Source organism: Rhinoderma darwinii, chromosome 11 (genome assembly GCF_050947455.1).
Source record: "Rhinoderma darwinii isolate aRhiDar2 chromosome 11, aRhiDar2.hap1, whole genome shotgun sequence".
Classification (NCBI taxonomy): Eukaryota; Metazoa; Chordata; class Amphibia; order Anura; family Rhinodermatidae; genus Rhinoderma; species Rhinoderma darwinii.
The window spans coordinates 46,540,145-46,552,860 of record NC_134697.1 but is presented as its reverse complement, the minus strand read 5'-3'; the positions used below and the strand labels follow the sequence as shown (position 1 = coordinate 46,552,860).

Here is a 12,716-nt window from a genome sequence, read left to right as displayed (position 1 = left end):
GACCTCAACCCCAATGAACACCTTTGGGATAAACTAGAATGGAGACCGTGAGCCAGGCCTTCTCCTCCAACATCATGGTCTTTTGCGTAAATGGACACATGCGCATGCACGCACGCACGCACACACCTTGTAGAAAGCCTTCCTAGAAGAGCGGAAGCTGTTTAAGCTGCAAAAGGGGAACCAACTCGATATTAATGCCTGTGGATTTAGAATGGGATGTCAGAAAAGCTCCTGTAGGTGTAATGTGCAGGTCTCCCAATACTATTGTCCATATAGTGTATTATAAATCCAAACAAATGAATGCAGCATAGTTTTTTCCCCCCCACTATGTTGTGTTGTTAGTGAATATTCCGCTATGTCATACAGGCAGCATTCTACAATATATAGAGGCAAGTATTACTTTTTGATATGTGTTGAATTTTCCACCTTCTATCATGTTGAACCATGATCAACGTACATGTTGCATGAAAGCTTTGTCTGAAAACAGCCGGTCATCAATATGGTCAGAATCCCAGCTAAGCTTCACTAGAATGTAGATGTTAATCTGGTCTTAAAAAAATAATAATATGTCATGTTTAGATGAGATAAACGTGTTTTTAATTGTTTTTGGCTATACATGATGTTGGTTTCAACTGCCAAAGCTTTGAGCTATGCAGCAGTTACAGTTTAGCAGAAAGAACAACACTGTCCCATAGGGATGGGTGGAGGTTGTTGTCCGGCTACGAGATTTGGACAACTTGTATTTTTTTTTTACTTAGCCTTTACAATGTCAGTTCCATACAAAAACAACAGAGACATATGATTGCAATTTAATGTTGTATCACTTGGGATCAACGCAGCGCGAGGCCCACAGATAATAGTTTGAGTATCCCAGATGTATTAACAGATCTCTTGTCCGATCTCCTTGCAGTAGTACATTACTAATCAGCATGGAGTTCTTGTTTATTAATACTGGCTGCTGAAGAAGGCATTGTAATTCATGTGTTGTTAGATTTAGCACAATGACTCATCTGGATTCTACTGCTGGGTCCAAACACTACTTTTGGGAATTGCTATAACAAAACATTATATTACAAGCAAACAAAGCAAATGGTCAATGCTAACGTATGGCAGACCTTCCATCCATTAATTGGTTATCCATAGCCAAGACATTTGGAATCAGTATTATACTTTATTCAGCCAAGAAATAGCATCTTGTAAGTTTCAACACAACGCGGGACTGATATTGTATGGAACATAAACCCAGTGATAGCAACATAATATGTAAGGCTGAAAAAAGACACAAAGTCCATTCAGTTCAGGCGATTCTTCTGCAATGATGAAAAGGAAATGTAATTTTCTATTAATCAAGACGTTTGAACTGGTTGAACTTAATAGAAAATATCTCGATTTTGATTTTAATACTCAAAATTTCACACTATTTGGCAAAGATTTTTGTATTCACTTTAAGGCATTGATGTGGTTGTTTTGGCAATTACTTTTTGTTGCTGCAACAATTCTTGGACTTTAGTGGTATAAACTGTGTGTACAGAAACAAACGACTGGATTGTGCAATAGAGGTCATTAACAAGAAATGTGGAGTATGTATCATAATTAATAGGCAATGTGTCTCTTCATGGTAAAACTATGCCCTGCGTGCAATGCCATGTGCCCCTAGAAGGGCATATTAGGATTGGAGCAGGAGTGGATGGCAACAGAAGACACATTTTGTGGTTTAAAACATGCTGCACAGTATTATATCATTGTAGCCGGCTGGCCAATGATCAATGGGTAGATTGGCTAAAAATAATCACTTATCTTATAATGAATTTTAGATTTCACAGGTTTAATATCCGGCAGATGAAAATTATATATAAAATCCACAGGAGAAATTGACATGTTGCGGATCTTAAAATCTGCACCGCAGGTAAATTTCTGAACAGACAAATTTTGCAGCCTATGGATGAGATTTGATACGACTGTAATTTGCTCTGGATTTTTCCTTGCACAATTCTGCCCGGAAATTCCACAGCATTTCTGTAACTTGTGGATGCGGTCGTAAAGTGACAGGGCCCAGTGGTGTGGCTATTGAATGATACATTTCTTCTCCTGGCAGTGGGGATGCTGTTCCCCTACAGGTGATGTGTTGCAGTGGCATTGGACTCAGTGACAGTCTCAAAATCCTTACCACATCTAAAGGAAGAGATCAATCATAGATTCTTTAAAAAAAACTGTTTATTTATGCTCTTTAGTAATATACAAACAATAGAGTACAAAGACACTCAGGTGACAGAACAAAAGATACAATCTGCAACATTGACAAGAGCAATACAGGTCATCAATGTGATATTAAAGGTTACATGTAGCTTTATGGTAGAGCAAAAACAAAAGAGGGTCAAATACTGTAGTAACAAATCTCACATTACTGCAATTAGATGACCAAGGGATAAATCTACAATAAAATCCGGAAAACATCTGCACCTCTGAATAACACAGCCTAAGGGGGTATTCCATAACTTAAAAGATCAAGAAGAACATTATAGCAAGACAAAACATCATAACAGCAATATATATACAGTTTATTACGTTCTACTGCCTGGACAGACTTTTTAAAGGGCCATGTAACTTATTTACAAAGGATTGGGGAAGGGGGCATCCTCGGGCTCATTCAGACGAGCCTAAAACTCGTCCGTGTGCTGTGCATGAAAATCCCGCACAGCACACTGACCCATTGATTTCAATGGGGCTATTCACACATGTAGGAGTTTTCACGCAGCGAGTGTTCGTTGTGTAAAACTCACTGCATGTCCTATATTGGTGCGTTTTTCACCTATCGCTCATTGAAGTCAATGGGTGCGTGAAAAATCACACATAGCACGAGGATGCACATCCGTGTGCTGTGCGTGATTTACGCATCAATTGACAATAACAAAAAAAAAATGTGCTTTGCGAGTGCGTGAATAACGCATGCCCCTTGCAAAGCACACTGATGAATAATGGTCCAGATTCACGCGCATTTTTCACGCATTTTTGTAGCCCAACACTGAAAAGAGATCACAGCACCTGAGAAAACTATAATGTAGTATAATGGGTGCAAGCCTTATGCCTTTTTCACACGACAGGGTCCCGCCCAAGCCCGAGTGTCGGACGATAAAATCAGCCATTTTTCCCGGCCCGTGTGCATTAGTTTTGCATCCGTTCCGGGCCGGGCAAATCTGGACAGTGACATCAGGAGCAACTCCCGACGGAGAATCCCCATGTGTTCGGGGATTCCGCTTCAGGAGTTTCCCCTGATGTCACTGCCCAGATATGGACAGAGACATCAAGCGCTCTGTGCAGGAGCGGAATCCCCGAACACATGGGGATTCCGCTCCTTCAGGAAGCTAAAGTGGGGCTAGCACATAGCAGAGCAGGGAGATACCTCCCTGCTCTGCTATAGTGGCGTCGCTACAGCAGTAGCAGCCGCAGCAGCAGCTGCTAGCGGCACCATTGAAGGTGTCGCCGGGCCAGGGCGCTTTTAAAACAAGCAGGGGAAGGGAGCCAGCGCAGTGCTCCCTTCCACCTGCTGTACACCCCGGCCCTGCCACACAATGTATCTCCAGCCGAATGGCATCAACTCCTCCTCCTCACATGCACTCTGCGCTGTGAGGTGGGAGCGAGCGACGGAATACATGGCCATCACTCGGGACACATTCCGGTGTTGGCCGTGTATTACCCGGCCCCATAGACTTCTATGGGAGCCGGGCGGCTGGGTAAACGGCCAAAAATAGGACATGTCCCATTTTTTGACGGCCAGGTTTCCCGGGCCGTCAAAAAATCGGTCGTGTGAATAGCCCCATTAGGGGTCTATCGTTCCTACAGCAGCCGGGTGACGGCCGATTTATGAACGGCCGTCACCCGGCCAGGAAACCCTGTCGTGTGAATAAGGGCTTACAGGAACCTGATCCAAGGTCTCGTGAATGGAGACCACAAAATTCAAAAGACAAGGCAGCACATCCAAAATAACAGGAATTTCTTTACCCACAAATGCCATGTTTCAGTCCAACAGGAGCTTTCTCAAGCATGTAGCCCAATACTGACATCCATGTTTATGTTTATACTGTGTTGGCACTATTATTTTTCCTATATAACTGTATGGACACTGCAGAATACATGCAGGGTGGCATCTCTGTGTAGGTGTCTGTGGTCCAATTGCGGAGAAAGTTGGCAGTGAGCACTGCGGTTTGTGACATTGGTTTATAACTTGTGTCACGAGGTCTAAGCGCTTAGAAAACATGATTGTCTTGAGATTACAAACAGGTTTGTTTTGGAGGTGTGGCCAGTGTAATAAAGGGAGGGGCTTATATCTGAAAATGTTGCTACAACATGTGCTTCTGAACCATTAGGGTACGTTCACACAGAGTTTTTTCAGGAATTTTGAGACAGATTTTGACCTGCCTCCACTCTCTTTGCGGGCGAAAATGAAATCAGCGTCTCCATAAAGCTTGTCAGCAGAGGGAAGCATGAAGTGCTCTAATATTTCCTGGTAGACGCTGCGCTAACTCTGGACTTGATATAACACAGTGGACCAACACTGCTGCTCAGTGGTCCAAAGTCCTGTTTTCAGATGAAAGTAAATTTTGCATTTCATTTGGAAATCAAGGTCCCAGAGTCTGGAGGAAGAGTGGAGAGGCATCAATCCAAGTTGCTTGCGGTCCAGTGTGAAGTTTCCACAGTCAGTGATAGTTTGGGGGGTCATGTCATCTGCTGGTGTTGGTCCACTGTGTTATATCAAGTCCAGAGTCAGCGCAGCTGTCTACAGTACATTTTCGGGCACTTCATGCTTCCCTCTGCAGACAAGCTTTATGGAGATGCTGATATCATTTTCCAGCAGGACTTGGCACCTGCCCACACTGCCAAAAGTACCAATACCTGGTGTAATTACCACAGTATCACTGTGCTTGATTGGCCACCAAACTCGCCTGACCTAAACCCCATAGAGAATCTATGGGGTATTGTCAAGAGGAAGATGAGACACCAGACCCAACAATGCAGACGAGCAGAAGGCCGCTATCAAAGCAACCTGGGCTTCCATAACACCTCAGCAGTGCCACAGGCTGATCGCCTCCATGCCACGCCGCATTAATAACACCTCAGCAGTGCCACAGGCTGATCGCCTTCATGCCACGCCACATTGGTAACACCTCAGCAGTGACACAGGCTGATCACCTCCATGCCACCCCGCATTGGTAACACCTCAGCAGTGCCACAGGCTGATCGCCTCCATGCCACGCCGCATTGATAACACCTCAGCAGTGCCACAGGCTGATCACCTCCATGCCACGTCGCATTGATAACACATCAGCAGTGCCACAGGCTGATCACCTCCATGCCACGCCGCATTGATAACACCTCAGCAGTGCCACAGGCTGATCGCCTCCATGCCACGCCGCATTGATAACACATCAGCAGTGCCACAGGCTTATCACCTCCATGCCACGCCGCATTGATCACACCTCAGCAGTGCCACAGGCTGATCGTCTCCATGCCACGCCGCATTGATAACACCTCAGCAGTGCCACAGGCTGATCGCCTCCATGCCACGCCGCATTGATAACAACTCAGCAGTGCCACAGGCTGATCGCCTCCATGCCACGCGGCATTGATACCACCTCAGCAGTGCCACAGGCTGATCGCCTCCATACCACGCAGCATTGATACCACCTCAGCATGCCACAGGCTGATCGCCTCCATGCCACGCCGCATTGATGCAGTAATTCATTCAAAAGGAGCCCCGACCAAGTATTGAGTGCATATAATGTACATACTTTTCAGTAGGACAACATTTTGGTATTAAAAAGCATTTTTAAAATTGGGCTTATATAATATTCTAATTTTCTGAGACACAACATTTTGGGTTTTCATTAACTGTTACCATAATCATCAACATTAAAAGAAAAAAAATGCTGGAAATAGATCACTCTGTGTGTAAAGAATCTATATAAAATAGGAGTTTCACTTTTTGAATTGAATTACAGAAATAAATTAAAGTTTTGATGATATTCTAATTCATTGAGAAGGACTAGTATATATATTAGTAAGGCTACATTCACACAAGCGTGACAGTGTGCTTTGCATGTGGCATGTGTTTTTTACGCACTCACAAGCACTTTTTTTTTCAATGTAATTGATGCGTAAAACACGGACAGCACACGGAGGGGCATCCGCGTGCTGTCCGTAGTTTTCACGCACCCATTGACTTCAATGGGCGACTAAGTGTGAAAACGCACCAGTATAGGACATGCAGGGAGTTTCACGCAACGGACACTTGCTGCGTGAAAACTCACGCATGTGTGAATAGCCCCATTGTTATCAATGGGGCCGTATGATGTTCGTTGTTTCAACGCACAGCACACGGACGAGATTCATGCTCGTGTGAATGAGCCTTTAGGTGCGGTTTTTCGGGCGTAAATTCCACTGCGTAAATTATTGCACATACTTACCCTAACTATAACTTTATTTTTATTTTTCTTACTTGCAATTTTTGAGAAGGAATCGCTGTGATTCCACCACAAATGTTGCAACACACACTACTTTGTTGCGGGTTTAAGCACCCCATTGAATTCAACGGGCAAACCCGCAATAGAAGAGCAGTAATTCCGCAGCATTAATTGACTTGCTGCGGTCGAAGAAACCTCACCGCAGGTCAATTTATGTGCGTATTTTCGGCAGCATCTCACCCACACTGCTGCTACTGTAATATGCTGCTAACTAAACATACAGCTTCCCTCGCTATTAGGCTCTAGGCCTACTGCCCAGCACCTCCAAACGGACTTTTGTTCTTTACCAGAACTTCCCCAGGCTGACAGCTTTGCCTTCTCCCCCTTCCCTCGCTGACAGCTTTGCCTTCTCCCACTCCCCAGACTGACAGCTTCGCCTTCTCCCCCTCCCCAGGCTGACGGCTTTGCCTTCTCCCCCTCCCCAGGCTAACAGCTTTGCCTTCTCCCCCTCCCCAGGCTGACAGCTTCGCATTCTCCCCCTCCCCAGGCTGACAGCTTCGCCTTCTCCCCCTCCCCAGGCTGACAGCTTCGCCTTCTCCCCCTCCCCAGGCTAACAGCTTCGCCTTCTCCCACTCCCCAGACTGACAGCTTCGCCTTCTCCCCCTCCCCAGGCTGACAGCTTCGCCTTCTCCCCCTCCCCAGGCTGACAGCTTCGCCTTCTCCCCCTCCCCAGGCTGACAGCTTTGCCTTCTCCCCCCCCCAGGCTGACAGCTTCGCCTTCTCCCCCCCCCAGGCTGACAGCTTTGCCTTCTCCCCCTCCCCAGGCTGACAGCTTTGCCTTCTCCCCCTCCCCAGGCTGACAGCTTCGCCTTCTCCCCCCCCCCCCAGGCTGACAGCTTCGCCTTCTCCCCCCCCAGGCTGACAGCTTCGCCTTTTCCCCCCCAAGGCTGACAGCTTCGCCTTCTCCCCCTCCCCAGGCTGACAGCTTTGCCTTCTGACTGCCTCACACCCTTCACTAAGGGATTGCAGAGTTGGTGCTTAATTTTCCCCACCTGATAGTAAAGACCAGGCTTGTACTGGTGGAGTGGGGGTGCACCCTTCTCTCCTTACTCCAGCAACCAGACCCTTGTTCTAGGTCTTCTAGAAGATCAACACTGGGGAAATCGACTGTTCCCTGGTCACACACACATCCTGGCTGCTGTAAAAGGAAAAACATTACATTTTCTCCTCCATCCAGCAGTGACCACGTCCACGTCACTAAATAAATATTATACACATACCTGGTCCTGTAAAATAAAATCTTATTATATATTCTTATATGAAGTAATCATGTGACTAACTTATTATTGTATTCCACAATCTCCTATATATCTAGATATGACAATTATGCATGTAGGTTTTTATGTTTTATTTTGCAATGAAAAATATTTGTTTAAATTTACCATTTACCACCAAATGATAAGATTTTTTTTCACAGTAGAATCTTCAATCTAAATAGTAAATGTACTTATAATACTATTTATTTTACTAGTTGTACAAAATATACTGCAAAATCAAATGCCGGAAAACACAACAATCCTCAAATAGTATGTCAATTATTTTACTACCAGATGGGGGCAGCATTGTCTTAGGATAAAGACTAAAACACTGATGTGCTCAACCTACGGCAACCTCTTGGTCTCATTTTGTTAATGGACTGAAAGGCAGTAAGGCTACATTCACATGAGCGTGACAGATTTACGCGCGTAAATCTGTCCGTGTGCGTTGCATTATGCACCAGTGTGCTTTGCGAGTGGAATGCGTTTTTCACTCTCCCGCAAGCACTTCTTTTTTTCTTTTTTTTTAAATGTAATTGATGCGTAAAACACGGACAGCACACGGATGTGCATGCCTATGCTGTCTGTGGTTTTCACGCACCCATTGACTTCAATGGGCGGCTAGGTGGATGAAAACACACCAATACAGGACATGCAGTGAGTTTCAAGCAACGGACACTCGCTGCGTGAAATCAATGGGGCCGTGTGCTGTGCGTAGTTTCAATGCACAGGACACAGACGAGATTCACGTCCTAAGACATACAGGCATTCTGAGACCTGACTGGCACCCTCAAGTGGAAAGATGTTAAGCCTGATACGGATTTCAGTCGACGTGCGTCGAATCTAGCAGAGCATTGTTACTTCCACTGTAGATGGACTGAATTGACTGGAATGTTACTTCATCCGTATACTGTAGAACCCAGTACCAACTGGTATTAATACTTTCCTGCAGGAATATATTCACTTCATTTTACTTTCTCACATAATAAAATCTATTTTTACTTTGAGGCTTAAGCTAGACAGTGACATATGAAGGCTTATAGCATCATTGCATCCCAACACAGCTCATATGTTAAAGGGGCATGTATAAGGTTAAAGAAACATTACTGATTTATTCCAGAAACAGTGCCACTCTTGGCCATTGGCTTTGTCTGGTATTGCAGCTCAGTCCCATTCACTTGAAAAGGCTGATCTGCAATACCACACCCAACCATGGACAAGATTGGTGCTGTTTTTGGAAAAAAGAAGCCATGTTTGTTTAAAGAGGCTCTGTTAGCACATTATAAGTGCCCTGTCTCCTACATAAGGAGATCGGCACTATAATGTAGGTGACAGTAATGCTTTTTAATTAAAAAAACGATCTATTTTCACCACTTTATTAGCATTTTTAGATTTATGCTAATGAGTTGCTTAATGCCCAAGTGGGCGTATTTTTACTTTAGACCAAGGGGGCGTTGTACAGAGGAGTGTATGACGCTGACCAATCAGCATCATGCACTCCTCTCCATTCATTTAGGCAGCGCATAGGGATTCTTTTAGATCGCTATGCACTGTCTTATATTTACACATTAACAATACTGAAGTGTTTAGAGAGTGAATAGACATTCCACGGGATGTCTATTCACAATTCCTGCACTTCGTTACTCTGTCTGTGGTAGTTACAGCAGAGGACGCGCGATCTCACGAGATCACGCTGTAGATGACAGGTTAAAACGAGATCACGCATCCTCTGCTGTAACTACCATAGAAACAGTAACAAAGTGCAGAGATTGTGAATAGACATCCCGTGGACTTGAAAAAGCCTTCATAGAGAAGGTGGAACGTTGCAGTGGATGCTGGATGAATAAACCATAGTTGTTTTGAGTGCTGCTTCTTTCTCTCTTTTTTGGATACACGTTTGTGCAGGGAGAGGTCACCCCTTGTTTGAAAGCTGAGCACCAGCCTTAACAGGCAAGGAATAACAGTGCTGCTCCTACCCTTGATTTGTCTATATAACAAGTTAATATATACGGAGTATACTCTCACTATACGTAGTACAGTATAAACACGGTATCACAATCCTAATTATACCGCCACCCACTTACCTAAACATACATAGAAGTTACGTTACAACACAATACCCATAAGTTACTTGTAATTCTCACATGCTCACTAACACTGTCCCACTCCCTCCTAATATAACTGTCCCTGTACACTAAGGGTTAATCAGGTAAAAGGGTTACCAGGGGATATGCAGGTAAGCAAGGGTTAACAGGGAAAGGGTTAACAAGGGGAATGGGTTGCTGAATGCCAGGGGATAGCATGTAAATGGTGGGAAAGGGTTAAACAGGTACCAGGGATTAAACAGGTACCAGGGGATATGCAGGTCAGGCAGGTGGGAAAGGGTTGAACAGGGAAGTGTTGTGTTAGGGGGGAGAAGTTGCGTGTAGCTGCTGCAACACGTGGATACTTAGCGGTACATCTGGTCCAAGGTTGATGTGGTCTCAGGAGGGGAGAGCCATGAAGCAAGAGAAGACCAGGAGGGAAGGGAAGTCCGTAGGTGGAACTGGGGAACAGGAAACATGAGACAGAAGTGTGGGACCGTTTGTCCTTTTAAAACCTCTTGTGCACATCTGTGTGACATCACATGCTCATGCACGTGCAAGTGGGAGGGCTACCTCATGGAATCTCATTACCTAGTGAGGGGGATGGAAGCAGTTGGAACTTCCTGCTTCCCCCCCAGAATCTCGAGGGGGAGGAAAGGTAAGTTTGTCCTGTGGTACATGAGTGTATCACAAGATACATCCCCAATTACCTCTCTGGTCCCCTGCAGAGTAAGGAGACAGGCTTCTCTTGCATCTCACTCTCTGCTAATCCTACGACCGAGTCTGTGATTCTACAGACCTGGCTCCTGGGACATCAAGATATACATATTATATATACACAAATATATACAGTGAAGGAAATAAGTATTTGATCCCTTGCTGATTTTGTAAGTTTGCCCACTGTCAAAGACATGAACAGTCTAGAATTTTTAGGCTAGGTTAATTTTACCAGTGAGAGATAGATTATATTTAGAAAAAAACAGAAAATCACATTGTCAAAATTATATATATTTATTTGCATTGTGCACAGAGAAATAAGTATTTGATCCCTTTGGCAAACAAGACTTAATACTTGGTGGCAAAACCCTTGTTGGCAAGCACAGCAGTCAGATGTTTTTTGTAGTTGATGATGAGGTTTGCACACATGTTAGATGGAATTTTGGCCCACTCCTCTTTGCAGATCATCTGTAAATCATTAAGATTTCGAGGCTGTCGCTTGGCAACTCGGATCTTCAGCTCCCATAAAGTTTCGATGGGATTAAGGTCTGGAGACTGGCTAGGTCACTCCATGACCTTAATGTGCTTCTTTTTGAGCCACTCCTTTGTTGCCTTGGCTGTATGTTTCGGGTCATTGTCGAGCTGGAAGACCCAGCCACGAGCCATTTTTAATGTCCTGGTGGAGGGAAGGAGGTTGTCACTCAGGATTTGACGGTACATGGCTCCATCCATTCTCCCATTGATGCGGTGAAGTAGTCCTGTGCCCTTAGCAGAGAAACACCCCCAAAACATAATGTTTCCACCTCCATGCTTGACAGTGGGGACGGTGTTCTTTGGGTCATAGGCAGCATTTCTCTTCCTCCAAACACGGCGAGTTGAGTTAATGCCAAAGAGCTCAATTTTAGTCTCATCTGACCACAGCCCCTTCTCCCAATCACTCTCAGAATCATCCAGATGTTCATTTGCAAACTTCAGACGGGCCTGTACATGTGCCTTCTTGAGCAGGGGGACCTTGCGGGCACTGCAGGATTTTAATCCATTACGGCGTAATGTGTTACCAATGGTTTTCTTGGTGACTGTGGTCCCAGCTGCCTTGAGATCATTAACAAGTTCCCCCCGTGTAGTTTTCGGCTGAGCTCTCACCTTCTTCAGGATCAAGGATACCCCACGAGGTGAGATTTTGCATGGAGCCCCAGATCGATGTCGATTGACAGTCATTTTGTATGTCTTCCATTTTCTTACTATTGCACCAACAGTTGTCTCCTTCTCACCCAGCGTCTTACTCATGGTTTTGTAGGCCATTCCAGCCTTGTACAGGTCTATGATCTTGTCCCTGACATCCTTAGAAAGCTCTTTGGTCTTGCCCATGTTGTAGAGGTTAGAGTTAGACTGATTAATTGAGTCTGTGGACAGGAGTCTTTTATACAGGTGACCATTTAAGACAGCTGTCTTTAATGCAGGCACCAAGTTGATTAGGAGCGTGTAACTGGCCTGGAGGAGGCTGAACTCTTAATGGTTGGTAGGGGATCAAATACTTATTTCCCTGTGCACAATGCAAATAAATATACAGTGGAGGAAATAAGTATTTGATCCCTTGCTGATTTTGTAAGTTTGCCCACTGTCAAAGTCATGAACAGTCTAGAATTTTTAGGCTAGGTTAATTTTACCAGTGAGAGATAGATTATATAAAAAAAAAAAAAAGAAAGTCACATTGTCAAAATTATATATATTTATTTGCATTGTGCACAGAGAAATAAGTATTTGATCCCCTACCAACCATTAAGAGTTCAGCCTCCTCCAGACCAGTTACACGCTCCAAATCAACTTGGTGCCTGCATTAAAGACAGCTGTCTTACATGGTCACCTGTATAAAAGACTCCTGTCCACAGACTCAATTAATCAGTCTGACTCAAACCTCTACAACATGGGCAAGACCAAAGAGCTTTCTAAGGATGTCAGGGACAAGATCATAGACCTGCACAAGGCTGGAATGGGCTACAAAACCATAAGTAAGACGCTGGGTGAGAAGGAGACAACTGTTGGTGCAATAGTAAGAAAATGGAAGACATACAAAATGACTGTCAATCGACATCGATCTGGGGCTCCATGCAAAATCTCACCTCGTGGGGTATCCTTGATCC

General features: G+C 44.7%; 1 long non-coding RNA gene across 1 annotated transcript in view; it reads left to right on the top strand.

Moving 5' to 3' along the window:
• Nucleotides 1-421: 421 nt before the first annotated feature.
• LOC142663824 (uncharacterized) overlaps nt 422-12,716 on the top strand; it is a 39,068-nt gene continuing 26,773 nt past the window's right edge. The window contains exon 1 of the long non-coding RNA XR_012851149.1: nt 422-502. This is a non-coding gene — a long non-coding RNA (uncharacterized LOC142663824). The remainder of the gene's footprint in view (nt 503-12,716) is intronic.